Source organism: Heterocephalus glaber, unplaced genomic scaffold (assembly GCF_053883595.1).
Source record: "Heterocephalus glaber isolate CG9 unplaced genomic scaffold, H.glaber_assembly_v1.0 deba00000901, whole genome shotgun sequence".
Taxonomy (NCBI): domain Eukaryota; kingdom Metazoa; phylum Chordata; class Mammalia; order Rodentia; family Bathyergidae; genus Heterocephalus; species Heterocephalus glaber.
In genome coordinates this window covers 4284071-4303213 of record NW_028258171.1, presented here as the reverse complement: position 1 = coordinate 4303213, position 19143 = coordinate 4284071, and the positions used below count along the sequence as shown (strand labels likewise).

General features: G+C 39.3%; 1 protein-coding gene across 3 annotated transcripts in view; it reads right to left on the bottom strand.

Moving 5' to 3' along the window:
• Lrfn5 (leucine rich repeat and fibronectin type III domain containing 5) overlaps positions 1–18461 on the bottom strand; it is a 268507-nt gene extending 250046 nt beyond the window's left edge. For 2 of the 3 annotated variants that reach the window (XM_004862757.3, XM_087208037.1), the window contains exon 1: positions 17005–18461. The gene's annotated coding sequence lies outside the window, so the exon portion shown is untranslated. The remainder of the gene's footprint in view (positions 1–17004) is intronic. The other variant, XM_004862756.3, reaches the window with a different exon arrangement.
• Between the last annotated feature and the right edge of the window lie 682 nt (positions 18462–19143).

The window sequence follows — 19143 nt, the reverse complement described above, 5'->3', positions numbered from 1 at the left end:
TTTTGTATGCTATTGTAAAAGGAATTATTTCGCTGATTTCTCTCTCAGTGAGTCTGTTATTTGTTTATAACAAGGCTATTGTTCTATTTTTTTTTTTTTTTTTTTGGTGTTGACCTTATATCCAGCTATTCTACTGAATCTATCAAGTAAGTCTAGAAGTCTTTTGGCAGGGTTTTTTGGGTCTTCTATGTAGAGTAGCATATTGTCAACAAATAATGACAGTTTAACTTCTTCCTTTCCTATCTTTATTCCTTTTCTTTCTCTTTTCTAATTGCTGTGGCTAATGTTTCCAGAACTATAGACAAAGACAAAGAAGTAAAAGCAGCAAATAAACATATGAAAAAATATTCAACATCACTGGTCATTCAAGAGATGCAGATGAAAACAACACTGAGATTCCACCTCACCCCAGACAGAATGGCTGCTACCAAGAAATCAACAAATAACAAATACTGGCAGGGGTGTGGGGAGAAAGGAGCCCTTCTTCATTGTTGGTGGGAGTGTAGACTGGTACAACCACTGTGGAAATCAGTATGGAGATACCTCAAAGAACTAGGAATAGAGGTCCCATTTGACCCACGTATTCCCCTGCTGGGTATCTTCCCAAAAGAATTAAAAGAATCATACCACAGTGATATATGTGCACCCATGTTTAAAGTGGCACAGTTTGTAATAGTGAAAGCTTGGAAACAGCCCAAGTGCCCATCAACTGGAGACTGGATAAAGATGTGGGTTTTTTTTACAAAATGGAGTACTACTCAGCCATAAAAACAAGAAACTAGAGACATTTATAGCTAAATGGATGCATATTGAGGCCATCTTCTTAAGTCAAATAAATAGGACACACATGTGTAAATACCAAATAGTTACTCTAGTGTGAGAAACTGAAAATGTAAATAAGGATTAAAATGAATAATTGATAATTTGAAATAGGAAGAAAAGGTCCAAAAGGGAAGGGGAAGTGGGAGGGGAAGGGGAAAGGAAAGAAGGGAAAGGAAAAATTATGAGAAAAAGAATAAATGGAAACAAAGTCTTCGTAAGTAGGGAAGGGTGGAGGGGGTGAAGGGCACACAGATAATGGGGAAAAAATTAAAACCTAGATACATCATGTACAGGTACAAGTACCCAATGATAAATGTAAACGTATCATATACCTAAATTGTACCAATAAAAGAATTTAAGACAAAAAAAAAAACCCTGAATTTTCTGAAACAGAATGTATTTGACACTTAAATACCATATCTGTAGTGGCCCCAAAACCATTTCCTTCCAGGTAGTTCAGAAGCTTATGATTGCATATGTCATTGCTTCAACTGGTTAGTCACAGTATTCTAGAGGAAGCAGGAACACTGGCTAACCACACTATTATTTTCTTCACAGGATGCCACTAACTTCCTCCCAATGCAGAATGCAGAGATGTGCTTTCTCCGTAATTAGTTAATAAAATTTAGAGTACTCTGATCAAAAATTGACTATGAAAAAGAGACTTTCATACGTCCAGCTGCACTCTCTTGAACTAAGTGAAAACTAAGATAATCCAACTGTTAAAAGATAAATAGCCACTGTCCAATACATTAAGGAACCACACCAGTGCAATGAAAATGTAATATTAATACAAGCAATATTTCCTACAGTTGTCATTTAAAGCTAGAGCATTAGTTTTATTTGCACCTTTATGAAAATTTATTACTACACTGACCTTGAGTAACTGCATTATGTTGGAGTTCCATACAAAACAAAGACGTACTTGATTACTTTTATGATATGCCACTTACTAGGAAATCACACACACACAATTTTCAAAATCCCCTCTGGTATTAATTTTAGCTGTTACCTGTCACCTGGAAGATTCTTTATTCAATGACTTTAGGAATGCTGTGGGCCTGAGGAAAACACAGTGGACTCCAAAGAGGCTGGAAGACAGAGCTCTGACAGGACAGATTACCCTGTACAGAAGCAGAGGCCCTGGGACTGACCCAGCCTGTCTCAGCCACTTGCTGGTCACTTCCTTCATTTAACTGAAGTCAGAACAAAAAGTCAATATAAAATGATGGCTTATCCCTATTAAAACCCAGCTCATTATTAGCACCTGAAATCTTAAAATTATGGAAGAAAATTAAAGAGAGACATGATAAGAAAATACAAAAAAGTGTGACTTTCAGAAATGGGTAAATCATAATAGAGAATTGGCTCCTTCATAAGGTGGGAAAAGAGATCTTGATGATGAAACAAAAGCTACAGTAATTTATTTAGCATTTGTATGATCATGATAATGTAACAAAAGCTATGATAATTATTCACCATTTGTCTCATCTCTCATACAAAGAGAAAATGACACCAAGACTTTAAAACAATTATATTTAAATTCTGCCACTATCATTTTCTCTTCTATAATTTTAATAGACTATTTTACAAGGACTAACAGATGATACTATCTCCCTTTTAACTTATAATTTATTTATATTTCAAAGTGCGATAATTATAAACAGTACAGTATGCAGCATGCATATTACCAGAGATTCAGTATTTGATAAAAATAAACTTATGTAATAGTATGCAAATTCATATTATATATATTCACATTTGATGTATCGATTGATATATAGCTATATCTCCATAGCCACTATTCCTTGTTTAACAGTCGAGTTATTTTCCTGCAACTAGGTTGTTAAATGCATTGGTCATTAAATAAAGGAGTTGTATATAGTATATATATTACAATATTCATAGCAAAGAAATGGTCAAAGGAAACTCCTACTTGATGACTTTGATTTTATTTGCATGAATCATACATGCTGTATTGTAGTGCATAGCAGAACATAAAACTACTACTGTACAGAACAATCAGCAAAAATTACAGTACTGTACTGTAGAAGAAGCTACTGTAAGGCCACACTGCTGCGTCCTAAGTCCAAATGCAAGTCTTCAGTCCAACAGTGCACCTCAATTGTACAGTCATTAACAGGTAGGTCATTAAATGAGGAGTATTTGTATTGCAGGTGTCAATTAACTTCTCAATGGAAAGCAGACAAATAGAATTTTAGTTGTAACAAAATTCTATAAGATTAATTCATTTTAAAGATTTTACAGTAAGACCAGCTTGATAATTTTTAGTTTATTCCCTAAAATAACAGAGCTTGATAAAGAATCTTAAAGCAGGAAACACATATTAGCAAAGCAAAATATTAAAATCTCACTAGGGGCATATTAGTTTTTTAATTCCACTTGGAGGACAGAGGAATATTGACAATGATTCTGAAAGAAAAAAAGAGAAATGGAAAAAGAAAAAGAGGGAATGAGGAAGAGACCGATAAATCAGTCAAGTACAGTAGTATCTATTCCTCCTAACCCAGTTCAGAAATGGAAAGAGCCCAAGTCAAGGAATTTGGACTGAAAAGAGCCAATTTAAAAACCTTCCCAGATCTGCCTGAAAAAGAAGCATTTCTCTTCTCTCTCCCTCTCTCTCTCTCTCTCCTTCCTCTCTCGTCTTTCTCCTTCTGCCTTTGGACTTCCCATTGTAATGATATGAAGATATCATGATGCATCCTTCCAAATCTGAGAAATTAAATCAAGAAAAATTACAGCTCATGATTGGATCCTCATTTTTCAATTCTTTCAATGCTGAGTCAAGCTATGCCATAATATTGTCCTGCTATTGATTGTGTGAGTCAAGGAATTCCTATATGCATGAGCCATATTACGGTAGCTTTTCCACTGACTGCTAAATGAGTTCTAAGTGACAAAATTCTATTTTCTCTAGATGCTAAGAGCAAAAATGTTATGCTGTAGAGTACTGGTTGCAGATACTGAACTCTGACACGCTCAGAAGCATCATGTCACTATTTTGTCTTGCTCTTTTGCATACTTACCTGTGGCTTTCAACTCCTCCATGAAATGTTACATTGTTACTTATCATGTTAGCTTAAAATGCCAGATCATACCTTTACATTATCATTGATAGCACCAACTGTCAAAGGGAACACACATCTCGGCAGCACTTTACCTATTACGCCAACCAAGAAAGTTTTGTATTGTGTAGTTGAACTCAGTTTGAGATAGCTGGTACTTCCTATATTTCCAATATGGATTATATTTCATAGAGAGCACATGGGGAGAGACAAAGAGAAAAAGTTGTTAAAAGATACTCTTTTGTTTTTCAAGGGCTAGGATTTTTGATATTAGAAAGATTTTGATTCTTTTTCTAAACCCAAAGGTCATAAATATTATCATTTCTAAATAAACACTGGATATACAGATAATGACTATTCTAAAAGTTTCCTTTTATTGCTACATACAGACTTTAGTGCTTTATATACACATTTTAAAACCAACGCTTAATATAGTATATACACAATTTTGATTTATATATCAATTCATTTATTCAACAAATACCTTCTGAGCATACACTTTGCACCAACAGTGATGTATTTTCCTGAAATTTCCTATTTTCTTTTAAAATGCCTTTGACTATGCTTCTTTCCTTTAACATGTATAATCTACAGGTAATTACTTATTTCATATTTTCAAATCGTATTCTGTTATATATAGCACTTAGGTTTGTGGAAATTTGATCTTTCTAATACCATTGGAAAAAATAATTAATTGCACAGAGTGGTTTCTCCATTTTTCATCTCAATAAAAATGTTTATAGTCATATGTGGTGTAGCTACTCTGATAAAAGTTTTAATTTTCAATTCAAAACATACAAAGAAGAAATAGAACTCTGAAAGAGATAAAGATGACAATAAAATTAGCATGAATTAATTTAAAGAACTATAAGATCAATTTTCCATAACAGAAAAAATAAGTTACTCATTTTCTTTTCATTGAATTAAACCTGGACATAATAAGAAGGATAGATTTGCTGCAAAATTAGTAACAAATCAAAAAGTCCAAGGTAATCTTGATAGGTTCTGTGTTTGTAATGTTTTTCTTCAGAAAAATCCTCCCAATTGAATAATTTCAAAATTATAAATAACATGGGTTGGTAGCGGCCATTAAATAACTGATAAAATGAATGTTAACTTTAGTTTTCCTTGCTATGTCCTAATGACCAAACACTACTTCAGATGTTACATTAAAAATATTATTTTAGTTAGTTTAATAATATTTAGTTATTATAAAAGTGTACTAAAATTGCTTATATTTTATTTATTTTTAAAAACCTTGTAGATTTATCTGGAAAGAGAAGTATGGGATTAGTATGATCTTAAAAGTTTCCTTCAGTCTTGAGTTTTAACAGAGTAAAGCAGAAAGATATTTGCAAGCAGAAAACCTACTAAAGCCAAATATAACTATCTGGTATGTAAAATATAGAGCTATACATTTTTAAATATAGCAAGTTTGCTACACGTGTGAAAATACTTGCAGTTATTCTTTAAAACCCTTGTAATTCTCTTACATTCAACATATTAAAATAGTGAATTTGAGTGGTATTTCTGCATTCCATTATTGGAGAATCAAGGTGTGAAGCGCTGGGAATTCATTATTTGAAGCCTTTGGGATGGGCATCAATATTAGTCCAATTCCACATATAAGGAAACAGATACACATTACACTATGAAAATAAGTATTTATGTGTACTAACTTTCACATGCAACAGATGGACTACATACTGTTATTTTAGAGTTCACTGGTAGAAATTTAAAATAGCACAACACACACTACCTACTTTAGATCCTAAAATCACAGTAAGAAATATAAGAAAAAAATGGAAATAAAATATTTCCTATTCAATATAATCCAGAAAGTCCTTCAAATCCATAAGATTCTTGAAGAAAATATTTAGGTGAATGCAAAATGTATTTCCATTCATCTACTTGCAAATGTATCCCTTTTCTAAAAGTGAAAGCACTGAAGTCATCTCTACTCATTTTAAAGATTTAATTTTACAAATAAATTATAATCAGAAAGTTATAGAATCATTATAATTTTACTGGCCCATGGCCTACGCCTTGTACCTTATTATACCTATAATAGTGTGTCAATTTTCTATAGAGTAATTTGATACATAAATGAGAAAATTACTAAATAAAATGAGATATGTGAAGTTCCAGAATAAAGTAATTGTGTAATCTAGATTTAATTTACGAAAGAAATGAATAGTAAATATGAATCACTAAAACATAATTAGAAGGTAAAATGAAATCTTGGAGAAGTGACAAAAAAAAAAGTCACAATAAAACAAACCAAACCTAAATGTAAATTGGACAAAGTCAATTTCCCTCTTGAGCTTTAGAATAGCAGGACCCCCAGCATGAGAGGACAAACTTTTTTGAGGAAGCTCCTTTAATGCAGTAGTAAGTGGCTACACTAGAAAACAGGTAAATAGAAATTGATGTCATGTATACTCAACCATGCTCAGAAATGTCTAACAAAAAGTGCCTACTGTGGAATCAACAAAGACTTCGAAAGGTTTAGGAAATGTGGCAAACTTGAAATGTGTCGACTTGATTGGCTTGGGAGCTGCCCAGGGATTGGTGGAATACATTTCTATGAGTGTCATGATGGATGATGGAGACATGACCTTGGATACTTTATCGTTTCTTTTCCCTTTCCTCTCAGATGCTGATCTCTTACCATCATGATCTAAAGAGCTTTGCTTTTATCATAATGTTCTTGCCGTAAAGCCAGCCAGCCATGGAATGAATACTCAGGAACCATAAGCTAAATTAAATCTCTTCTCCTTTAATTGGTGGGTGTTGGGTATTGTGTCCCAGCAGTGGTAAAGAGGACTAATACAAGACTAGAAAATATTCAATAAAACGGTTTTCTTTCAAAAGAGACACGATGACAAGCTATGTTCCATTACCCAAGGTGGGTGTCTCAGTTATCTTTTCCTACTCCATAATGTGAAAGCTTAAAGCTATGTGGTAGTTAATTAATTGTGTCGACTTGAGTAAGAAATGCCCAACTAAATTGGATCAGCATAGTTCTGAGTGTGGCTGAGGGGATTTACTGAAGACAGAAGACCACCCTCAGGCAGTTTGTTCCCTGAATGGTATTAAAAGGAAACAAGGAAGGCTCGCTTCTGTTTCATCAGAGGAGCTCCAGTCTTCACCTTCACCTTGAATATCCTCTCCTAGCTCCCTGTGCAGACTCTTCAGCTTCCAGGACAGAGCCTTTGGCCTCCTGATACAGACTCACATGCGACACTACAGTGAGCTCCAGATCTTTGACTGGACCCTTCGGATCTCCAGCACATAGACAGACAGAACTATTGCACTCTTCCACACTTAACTCTGTGGGCAGCCACTGTAAGCCAATCATGTAAAATCCTATATATTTGTATATCTTGCATTAAATCTGTTTCTCTAGTAAGCACTGACTGATACAAGCTACATCCAGTATTTTTGTTCATGATTTGTTGATCAGCAATTTGTGTTGGCCTAAACTCAGGGGCTATTCCACTGCTCTCAGTAGGAGTCACTCACATAATTACCTCAAAGCTTAATTGTGTCTAGATGGTCTAAGATGCCATCAACATGTCAGGAGGCATTGGTGCTAGTACCATCTGGTACACTTGACATCAACAGAGGAACCTGGGCTTCCTCACATGATAATTACATTTACAGAAAGCCAAGAGTGAAAGCGACATAGTCACTAAGGATTAGGCTTGGAAGGTGTACCATATCACTTGGCCCATTGTTCAAAACAAGGAACAAAGCCAGTCCATATTAATAAAAGGATATAGGAAACAGAAGAGAAGAATTTCAAGGAATTGATAGGGTTTTGAAATCCAGCACAGAAAGTATGTAAGTAGCTTACAGATGAGAAGACACCACAGACATCATTCTAGAAAAGATGTGTCCTAACATCAGGTATACAGAGAGTTAAGCATAGATGCTGACAGCGTCTCACCACTCCCATTTGTTGTCGAAATAATGAAATTCATTCAAGCTATGGAAATAAATTCCTTACAGGAGTTTTTTCTGGCCTTGTGCCAGAGAGAGGAAGCAAGGGGAGCAAAACCTGAAGCGCTCACCAAGGACTGCAAGAGGAGTCTGCACAAAGAACATGGCAAGGGAGGGAATAAAAGCTGAGTCTATACAGTGTGTGGTTAGACAGAGACAGGATTGCAATGGTGGGCAAAGGAATCTCTAACTTCCACACCATCCTAACACAGCAGTGTTCTCTGATTCCTGCCCACTGGGAAAAGCCATAAAAGGAACAATTATTTATTAATCACCCATGGCATGGCGTTTCTGCCAATTTACAATGGCTTGCAAATATCTTCTGAAAAAGCAGATTGGAAATTAAAGAGAGTAAGTCATCCAAAATCACGCAGTCTAGTTTACAAATGGTTTTGGTATATACTTACATCTTAGATTCAGGATGAAAACAGCTATTTAGTACAAACAGTTTCAGAATTCCCTAATGGATAACCATAAAGCCTTTTCATAAACTATCAAATATAAAATACAGCAGCTCACAGAGTACTGTAAAAGGCAAAAGAAATTAAGATTGTGATGTATGTCTACAGGATGCTGTGAAGGGTTTTAAAAACACATATATGTAATAATCAACAATCTTAAGAAGTAGGAGAAAAAGAAAGGCCTCTCAGCGTGTCAAGTATAAGATCTTCTTTAAAAAGACCAAGAAAAACAGAGATTGAATTTTAGCCCTATCATTTATTAGCTGTATAATCATAGCCAAGTAAAATTAACTGCCCTGTGTCCCAATTTGCTCCTCTTGAAAATGGAGACACTCTTGAGTAAGATATAGGGTTACTGCATGGAGTAGGGAAAAGTAAAATGTGGCAGTAATTGGCATTGAGTACCTTCTTTAAAATGTTGAGGATGTTGATGTATTGATGTTGGTTATTATTCATTATATATTATCCAACTTATATTAGATTTTCTCAGTACTTTCTTCATGAAATATATGGAAAGAAAACTCATGTGCCTTACTCAGAATAAAGCTTAGACTTGCTCAACTCCAGGCTCTCCTTTAGAAACATATCTAAAAATTGTTATTTTTTTAATGAAATTCTAACAAGGTAGAGGAGGGGGCCTGAGGAGAGGAGAAGGAATGGGAAAAAAAAGAAGAGATGGGATGTATCATGTATAGTGTCAATTCCCTATGATGAGTGTTATCACTGTGTATATCTAAAATGTACCAAGAAATGTTTTGCTTCAAAAAAATTCCATGAGGTGGTTAAATGGGAAAACAGGTACTCTGATAAGAATTATTTACATGTGAGCAGGGAAAATCAAAGAGGATAGGAAGGAAAAAAGAAGGAAAATTTTAAGATCAGTATTCACAGCCTTAAACTTGTCATAGATTGGTCTCTGAGGGCTTTCAGCAATCACTAGGATATTTAACGAAGAGAAGGAGTCATTAAGAAAAGGTTAATTATATTTAGACTTAGTGTGCCAATTTTGATAACTGTTTGCATTCACATTAAATGTAAAACTTTCAGTGATCATTTTTAAGCATGATGACTAAAATGAGTAACATTCAAGATTATGGACAACATCAATTACCTAAAGACTCATTCTTCAAAGATACCAGATAAAGAAACAGACAGTATATACCTAATTTCTATCTGTATTCAGATTACATTTCCCCTTCGTAGAAATTAGAAGCCTCATATGGAGTTTGAGGAAACTGTTCAGAGCCTAATTATTGATTTTTTTTTAAAAAAGAGGAAGTAACAGAAATTACTGAATATTATAGAAATCAATCAGTTAGGTTTAAGAGTAAACTAAGAGGCCAAGATTCGAGCAAGCCATCAAGACTGATTCAGTACTAGAGTTGCCTCTCTGAAAAATATATTAGTTTTTCACTCTTAATTGAACTCACTCTTTTTCCTTGGTGCTATCTATGCCATGTTGACTTTTGTGTCTCAAAGGAGAAATCATTACCATAGTATCTATGTATTAAACACCAAGTAAGTATTTTTTAAAAGAATTTGAAGGATGGGCCTTAAGTCATTCTTATCTAGATTAGCCTACTATACAGTCAGTCAATCACATTAGGTAGGGTTTGAGTTGAAAATTTATTCTTCTTGTCTTGCTCCATTTCCTTGTTTTTTGTTTTTATTATGAGCAGAATCATTACAATTTATAAGTTACTTATCTCTCACTTTTTAGTGGAAAAAGTTTATGTAATTTGCTCATTATTAATAGAACATAATTTTAATATTGAGAGAGTAGTCTCAGTAGCTTTATTAGTAACTAGATTAAGAGTGGCAAATGCTTTTAATCGTAACCAAACTTGGATGAATCAGTTATAACATATTTGAGGTATACGTTAAGAATCCAAATCCTCTGACCAGGCTCAAATAGAAACAAGTATTATTCAAATTGTAACATCTGACATAATGCAAGATGAAAAATTATCTACATATTTGCTTTCTCTGCCTGAAAAGCAAGAAAAAATGGTCCCGCTCAACTCTACATTAGTCAAACCATGTGGGTTGCTGGCCTTAATACTACACTTCAAAGAAAAGTGGGACAAAAGCAGCAGAACTTGTCCAAAAGGAGATGACATTGAAGACTAATAATAGCTAATATTTGCTGAGCACAAAAGAAAATGGAGATTGGAATAATAATGAATAGGAAACTGTCTCTAACTAGTTTTGGATCTGGATATGTTCAATGATTAGTAGAGGAACTGCGATGAGGGATCTCAAGTAGTTCCATCTAAGTTCTCCAATAGTATCAATAAGAATTACTTATTTTGTATCACCTCCTACCTCACAACTTATTAGAAGCTACAGAATGACAGAATTTTGGCTCAACCTAAAAAATAAAATCATCATACACATACACAAAAGTGGAATAATCTACTTTAGGTGAAGTGATTTTGAAATCGCCAAAGGTCCTTGAGGTCAGTCAAGATGACTACTTGGCAGAGATGCTTTAGAGAGAATGTAAGACTGAATATATCTCAGGAAGACTTAAGATTCAGAAGTTAAGGACCATCAAGGATTAGAATAAATTTAAATTTGAAAGTCTTTGGGTAAGTCTACAGCCTGTGAATTCTGAAACCCAGACCAGTGCTTTGCTTTGCATCTTCTTCCTGGACTCTTGAGATACTTGACTATGCGATGCCTGATCTGGATGGTCCTTAGTATTCCTTAGGACACTGAGATTCTGTGGTCCCAAGAATAGATTTTAAAGCCATCTGGTTATCTTTCTTCTCCTTGCTCTTTCTACCTAATAATGAGATGATAATGATCATGATGGTAGTGATGATGATGATGATGATAGTAGCTCATTACCCAGTGAACTACATTACTGAACTCTCCAGACAACCCTAAAATGCACTAATGTCTTTAGCCTCATTTCACAGACAAAGACCCTGGGACTCAGAGAGTTTAAAAGAATTGCTCAGAGTACACAGGGCTGAGACACAGGTGTGTAGAAACCCAAATGTTATGATCCCAACTGAACTCTACAAACCACAGCCATGATTTCACAATTTCCTCTCTTTCCCCTACTGCAAAGCATAAAAATATCAAAATAAAATTAAAAAGTCAGTTAAGAAGTTAATCTCAAGCTTATGTATCTTTCACATTATGACATACATGAGCATCTTGAGGTTCAGGACCCCATATCTAGTCATCTATTCTTAAAGTACCAAACAGTTGATCAATCAATACATAGCAAATACGTTGTCATTCTTATAAATAACCCCACATTTTCAATTTAAACTTAATCAAATTTCTACAGAAAATTAAGTTATCTGAGAATATTACTGATATCAAGGTAGGAGAAGGCACATATGCACCATTTAATGTAGCATTCAACACTACATTTTAATGTTGCTACCCTAATTTGTGAAAAATACCACTGTTTGTACTTTCAAAGGAAGTAAGAGAAAGTTAGCTTTTTGGTTGTGGAGTTGATACGCTTCCACTAGTAAATCACTTTTGCGTAAATATCCAGTAACTTTAGAGATGATATCACTAAGATCCATGAAACACCAATTTCCAGACAGCAAGCAAGACTGGAGATGTAGCTGGAAGGTAGAGCATGTACTTAGCATTTTTCTTTGATTTTGAGAAGTGGAATTAAGAGAAAAAGTGGTGTGGCCTTCAGAGCTCTTTCTCAAAAGAGCTGCTCGGGGCAACGTGAAATAGATTAAGATATGTACCATTGTTTCACCTTCTACCTCTGGACAAATGCTGTACAACTTCTGATCGAGCACATACTGGATGAATTTGTTTTCTTTCAATCTTTTTCCAAGAATTTAGAAACTGTTCTCTAGGCTTGTTAGAAATATCCATTAGTCACTTATCTTCCTTTCTTGATCCTTTTTTATTGTAAAATCTAAAATCGATTCAATTTTCTATGGAATCCCGCAATCACTCTTCACAAAGATTGTTAACAGTAATTCTAAAATATTTTATTGGAAGTTGATTTTAAAAATAATACGTATTTTGCTCACAGAGAAAATGAAAAAAGAATAATGTGCACTATAAATTGTGATAAATTTCTTTTATAAAAACATGTAATTTCTAGGAAGACCCAAATTGGTCAACTGACATTTTCCTCCTAATGTAACCGTGTAACTTAACAAATACCAGCTATTAAAGCAATTTCTCAGAAATACTAAAAATGTACTTTGTATTGTTTAGTAAAAATAAAAAAGGATGTATTTAAATAATAAAACATTTTCATGTGCTTTACTTGATATCAGTAAAATGATAGTGCATTTGTATAACCATGTATTTCTATTGCAATTGTCTATCAGTTGTTACCTACCCTCATAATTACTGTTAAATTATGATACAGTTCAGTACAAAGCAGTCTGTCAGAACAGTATCTATCAGAACACTATGACAAAAAGATTAAAAGTAGCATTAGAAACCTTTGAATTAAATTCTTCTATCTCTTGTACTTATACTGTACTGAGAGTTTCATAATATCATACAATTTATGGGGATAGAGCATAATAAAAATGGCTCACCTCTAACCAGAATAGCTTCAACAATTACACACATAATGCTTCTAAATTTCATCATGCACACACCATATAATGAACAAATTATACTGCCATAGATTCTAAATAGTCCTCAATGATTGAAAGATGCCACAAGAATAAAAATGTGAGCCTTAGAAATAGAGTAAGTAGACTCATTCTGAGTTTATTGAACAAGGCAGAGCTGTGAGCATGTGTGTCGCTGGAATGATTTAGCGAAATTACGAGTTGGTCATGAGTCCTAGGCAATCACACTCACATCTGTGTGGCCTAAATTTTATCTTCACTCTTCAATGAAACATAAAGTTTATAACTTATTATACCATACAAAAACCCATCAGAACCCATATATAATGACAATATGTTTCCTTTCTCAGGAAATAGAAAACAAAAATTGAAAGAATAAAGTCATAGTTTACCTATTGAACTCTTTAGAAAATTTCAAGTAGCTTCCTTCCTCTGACCTCAATTTTGCCCCAAATAATTACTAGCAGCCTTATTTATTATAAATTCACTTTTAAATAACTGAGCAGCTATTATGTAGTAGTTTCATATAGAAGCAGGAACATTGTTAGATAATGTGTCTCATCCCAACTGCACAACACAGCAATAGTATCAGCAGAAAGCAGATCCTAATTTCACCAATGAGAAAACTCAGCAAAACTATCAAAGCAGAAGTGCTTCAAGCAGCAAGAGGAAGCAGAGCCTTGGTTTACATGGACAAAAGGAAATGATTACTGTTCATGGAAAGATGAAAGGTGCATATAACGTATGATGGTCTTTTAGCCACCAGTGTCATAGCCAGGCCACTGTTTCCTACCAGAAATCCATTTAATGACAGAGGAAACAAAAATAGTGGAAGAGAGAATAAAGGTATGCCAATTTTCCCTCAGATGACTGCAGTTTTTGCTATCCCTCTTGAAAAAAAAATACCTCTGCCTAATATCAAACATATACCTCCATGAACTTCTCCCCAAGACTAGCACAGAAATCTATTTCAAAATGGAAATGGGTGTGTGTATGTTCATGTTGTGTTATATATTTAAAGGAAGGAAAGTGGTGTGCAAAAAACACAATACTGGTATTGTTCAAGGTCATTGTCCTCCTAAAAAGGGAAAAATAACAGAAAGAAATTGTCTAGGGAATGAGAATCAAGTGACAACTTTTTACCTACATGCTCATATCTGTTCTTATGGGTGTCCTGACTCTCCTATTGTTCTTTTCCTATTACTAGTGAGGGAAAAGGGGCCTGCAAGTGAGGAGGTTTGGATGGAAGATGTCCCATCGATACCTAAGAGCTTTAGGTGACCATCAGTGACCCATGCCAGCTCTGTGTGTGGATTATGCCTAACAAGGGAAGTGGATTCAAATCTCCAAATGTATCTCTATTCTTCTTCTCTCCAGACAAGGGAGAAGGGAAGGGTGGCAGAAACTTGGATTTATTTATTCAATTATTGATTGGTGAGCCTCTGTACATGAAAGTTTGTGGTAAGAGCTGCATTTGGTTTAGCCATTTAATCTCATTCCAGTCCAGACCAGTGAATGGCATTCTCAGCATTGACCATAGTATAATCTGTTTAGGCCTCTGAGCACTCAATAGTAACCTTGATGTATTTATTTTGCCTCCCCTGAAGATTAACTGGCAAATGATTGAATCCATGGTGGTAAACGGCAACAAGAAGCAAAAGGAGGAGAGATATGGGGCAAACATCTATTTTCCAAGTACCAATATTCTCCACCAGCCTTCAGTTTTGTTTGTTTGTTTGATGCTCTGGATAGGTGGGATTTATTTGTTAACAAATATTATGCTATTAATTTTGCTGCAGTAAAACTCTTGGCCAATTTAAGGGACAAAGACATGTCCTTGTCAGGTGTTTAGCACACAAAATGCCTATCTTGGATTTTCTGATGGGAGAATTACAATTAAAGTCACTAAAAGAGTAAAAGGAAAAGAAACAGAAGAAAAAAATCATGACTCCCTCCCAAGTACCCAGTTTCTACTAGTTTATTTTGGTTACCTACACTTGTTTTAAACAAGCAGTACTTTTTTTTTTTTTTTCCTCTGAGTCCTTGGAGCGTGGACGGGCTTTTCTATCAAAGCCAAGTTTCCTTTGTACCCATCGTCAGAGTTCCCAGAGACAAACCAAGCCCTTCTCAGGAGAAGCCCCATCTCATTCAGGTCTACCCAGTAGGAGCTGGTGAGGATGCATTAGTTGATTTTAACAGTAGTCTTCCAACCGAAGGCAGAACAACAGTGTAAAACTATCAAATCCAGAGGAGCACCAGGGGAGAGGAGAAAGAACAAATGGAAATCTAGAAAATACGCTCGTGACTTCGGTTTTTTAATCCTGATAGAGCATGTAGTTTTTGAATGACAAGTAATATTTGGAGCCAGCTTTCCTTCCGTGTACTTCAATATTCACATTAGGGGTGTGGGGGAGAAAGAGATTTTGCAGGCGTAGGCATTTGGACACCGCCGCCCTCCTCCACGCGCTTCTCCCCACACCCTGCTCCCCTGTCTGGGCGACCACCTCGGCCCCGACGCGCTGCTGCCTGCCGGGGAGCCCGCGGAGCTCTCGAGTCCCGCCCCAAGAAAGTGTTCAAAGCCGACCTGGCAGCTGCAGTGGCGGAGCCCAGCCCCCAAGCCCGTGGCAAAAGCGGCCTCGCAGCACCACCAGCCTGCAGGGGCTGCAGCAGACTCCAGAGGAGGAGTTGGGGACGTCAGCGCGCAGGGACAGCTAGAGCAGCTACGGGCCAGCTCGTGGTCTCCAAATGCCATCATATGGATATCTATAGAAACGCAGCTAGTGGAGAAATCCAGGCAGCGTCCCTCCACTTTGCAAGCGGCGTTCGCAAACGGAAACTCCCACGGCAGCCCCAGCCACTGCCGCCCGCAGCCGGGCGCCGCCAGATTCGCCGAGCCAAAGCTGCGCTGCGCGCTTCCAGCAGGCAGCCCCCGAAGGCGGGAAACAGACGAAGCACTCCCCGGCTGAATAATTCAGATCGTCTTCACTATCAAGTAAAACATTGAGAGGACTACTTTAGAAGTGCTTTATCTTGTTCATTCTAATGGCCTGGAGAAGGGAGCGAAATTTTCTGAAGGGGACGAAGGAGGGAGAAGTGATGGGAGAAAGAAATGAAAGAAATAAGGCGCGAGGGGAAGGGGCTTTGGAAGTTAACTAAATTTGTGACGCCTCAGCCAGCCACAGGAATCTCCATTTTAACAGCTCAGACCCAGTATGTTAATTAAGCAGTAGCAAATCCAACCTGCTGTTTGTGAATCAAGACACTGGAAAGAATTTTCAAAATATCTATTAGCCAGAAACAGACACATGCAGACACACAACTCCTCTTCACAACTGAGAAAATACAGCTGAGGTGGTGCCAGTAGCGGTTGGGGTTTTAGCCTCATGCTCCTAGACACAAAAATGACTTTTCATGGATGTATTCTGGTATGTAAAAGCCACCCCGGCAGTTAAACACCATTATCTCAGCACACACCCATGACAATGAATTCCTTTCCATGCACACCAAGTTCCAAGAAAACTCCATTTCGGATCTAAGTCCCAGGATGCGTAATTTACAACTACTAACGGGATCTGGCGAGCTCGCGAACAACGTGGGGTGGGGGAACGACTAGAGGTAGAGAACGGTCAAAAAATGATCTTTGGCTGAAATGAGGTGTGGAAACCAAACATCCTCTCCTACTCCACAGTCTAGGGAGGGCTGGATAACAAATGGTCCGCGGCAACCACAGCCTGAAAGAAACACGAAATTTTCATCTCTGGTATCTTCAAACAGGTGCAACCGCGCCTAGCTCTCAAAAAATATCCTTAGGGTGGAGCATGCCCATAGCCTTTTAGCTTTCCCCGCTAGATTAAGTGCTCAGGTAGAGATTCATGTTCCATCTCTAGAAATGGTATTACCACATCTCAGAGCAGGCGCCCTTGGATACCCAGACCTTCCTAATGATTTTCAAAACATTAATAAGTAAAGTAGCCTGCAATGCAGATAAGACACTAGAAACAAGACCAGGAGGAAACTGGGTGAGGCAAGTAGTCGCTCGCTGGTTACCTGGTGCCTCTAGGGGGAAAGACGGTCGTAGGAGGACTTTCGGCCCGCAGGTACATTCCCGGCAAGGTGGCTCCAGGTGGCTTTCACTGCCGTTCGCGGGTCTCGCTCGGCACTTCGCTGCCCTTTGCCATCGCTCAGCACCCGCATGCTAGGCGGTCGGAGAGGTGGCCCCAGCCACTGCCGCCTGGCCCTCAGGTCGCACCGGGTGGGGGATCCGCACTGATCGCCCCAGGAAACACGGGGCTCTGCGCCCGGGGAGCGGGCTGAGGCAGGGCGCCCGCGCACGCACACACAGACACACGCACACTCACACTCGGATCCGGGCGCGCGCGCACTCACACTTGCACACGCACACCCAACACGGCCCGGGGAGGGAGAGGCGAGGGGGGAACTGGTCCTTCCGGAGATCGGCTTCGAACCCCACCAGACCGCGGGCAGCCAAGAGAGCGTTCTTGTTTTCGCATAGCCTCTTGATCATGTTTCCTTCAAGTTCTCCTGCAACCCAAATCCTTGCCATTCAAGAGACATTTTCGTGGGGAGGAGGCAGCCGCGAAAAGGCTGTGAAAGAGTCGGGGATTCTGTTAAGCAGTTTTAAAAGCGATCTTCATTACCTTGTTTGTACAATAAACCAGCTCGAAAGGCTGAACTTTTGGCTTCAAACGCTGTGGACCGAACCGTACATATCCTTCTGACCAAGCCAGGAAAGTCCATATGCAGGGCTACCAGACGGCTGCGAGACCCTCTCTTGACCTTGTGATGTACCTGGAAGCCGGAGAATACTGCCGCCTCCCAAGCCTCGGGGCAAAGCGATCCATGCGCCTGGGTCCCCAGCCCAGCAGCCGCTCCAAATCCAGCCAGGAAAATGGGTCTGGGCGTCCTTTCCGCTGTGGGAGCAGCCGGGCACGGAGGGGTATCGCCACCGAGTTAACACATTTGCTTCTGGGCAGTTGGATAAAAGACAATCAAATGCATCAGATAGGCGCGCGCGCACACACGCGCGCACAAACACACACGCAGCTAGCGGGGAAGCGGCTCACACCACGCTAGAGATGTCAAAATGACTTGAAAAGATAGCAAACATCCAAGATCTTGCCAGAAAACGTAAGGGCCAGCGGGGAGGTTATGAAAGTCTTCTCAGGTCTTTCATTTCTTGCTGTCTTCTGGGTCTGTGTATTTCCAGAAGGTTTCCTTGGTCTGCCCCACCCCCGGCCAGTTGCGCTTTTTTTTTTTTTTCCTGCTACAACCGACCGTGCAAAATGAATTATCTGGCTGGATTGAGCTCACAGCACAGATCTCCCCAAAGTCAAAAATCCTAGGGGAGCAGCCAGCTGCGCAGCCATCCACAACCTCCAGGGAAGAAGGAAAAACACGCGCAAACACACGCACACATGCGTGCACGCACACACGGCCCTCGGTTCCGGGAGCTCTGCACACGCTCGCCGCCTCCCTGCGCGCCGCTGCACGCAGCGCCCCCGACACCCCGCCCGCCGGCCGCGGCGCCCGGGCGAGTCCGCAGCTCAGGCGCAGGGCAGGCAGCGGGGTTCCCGGCCGGCAGCCGCGGCCAGGGCAGGCCCGGGAGACCGGCTCCCCACCGCGGCGCGCGTGGGTAACGGCGGCCGCCCGGCCGGGGAGACCTGCGCTCCGCGCCGCAGCATGGAGGCGGCGGCGGCAGGCGCGCGGCCGTGAGCCCGGCCCTCGCTGCAGTGGCGGGAGCGGCCGCACCTCCCAGACCTGAGAGTCTGGCGACACCCAGACGGGCGCCAGGCGCTCTTAGCCTTCGCGCCTCCCGGCGGAACGTGCTCCAGGGAGGCTTCCCACCGCGCCGAGGGGGCCCGGGGAGCGCCGGCAAATCCCCAGGCGGAGGCGGCGCGGGGGCGTTGCAGGCAGGGGGAGGGGAAACGGAGGAAAACCGAGGGATAAAAGCAAAGCGAACTTCCAGGGGGCGCCCCCAGACTCCTGAGAACGGGAATCTGCTCATCGCTCACCGCCCAGGGTGGGGGGAGAAGGAAGTGGCCCTGGGTCAGGCCACGGCCGCTAGTGGCAGTGAGATAAGTCTTTAACTATAAACCCGTCGGGGAAATCTGACATGCCCAGCAGGTGACTTGTGGTTCCTGTCACCTGAAGCGGGCTTCCAGTGTC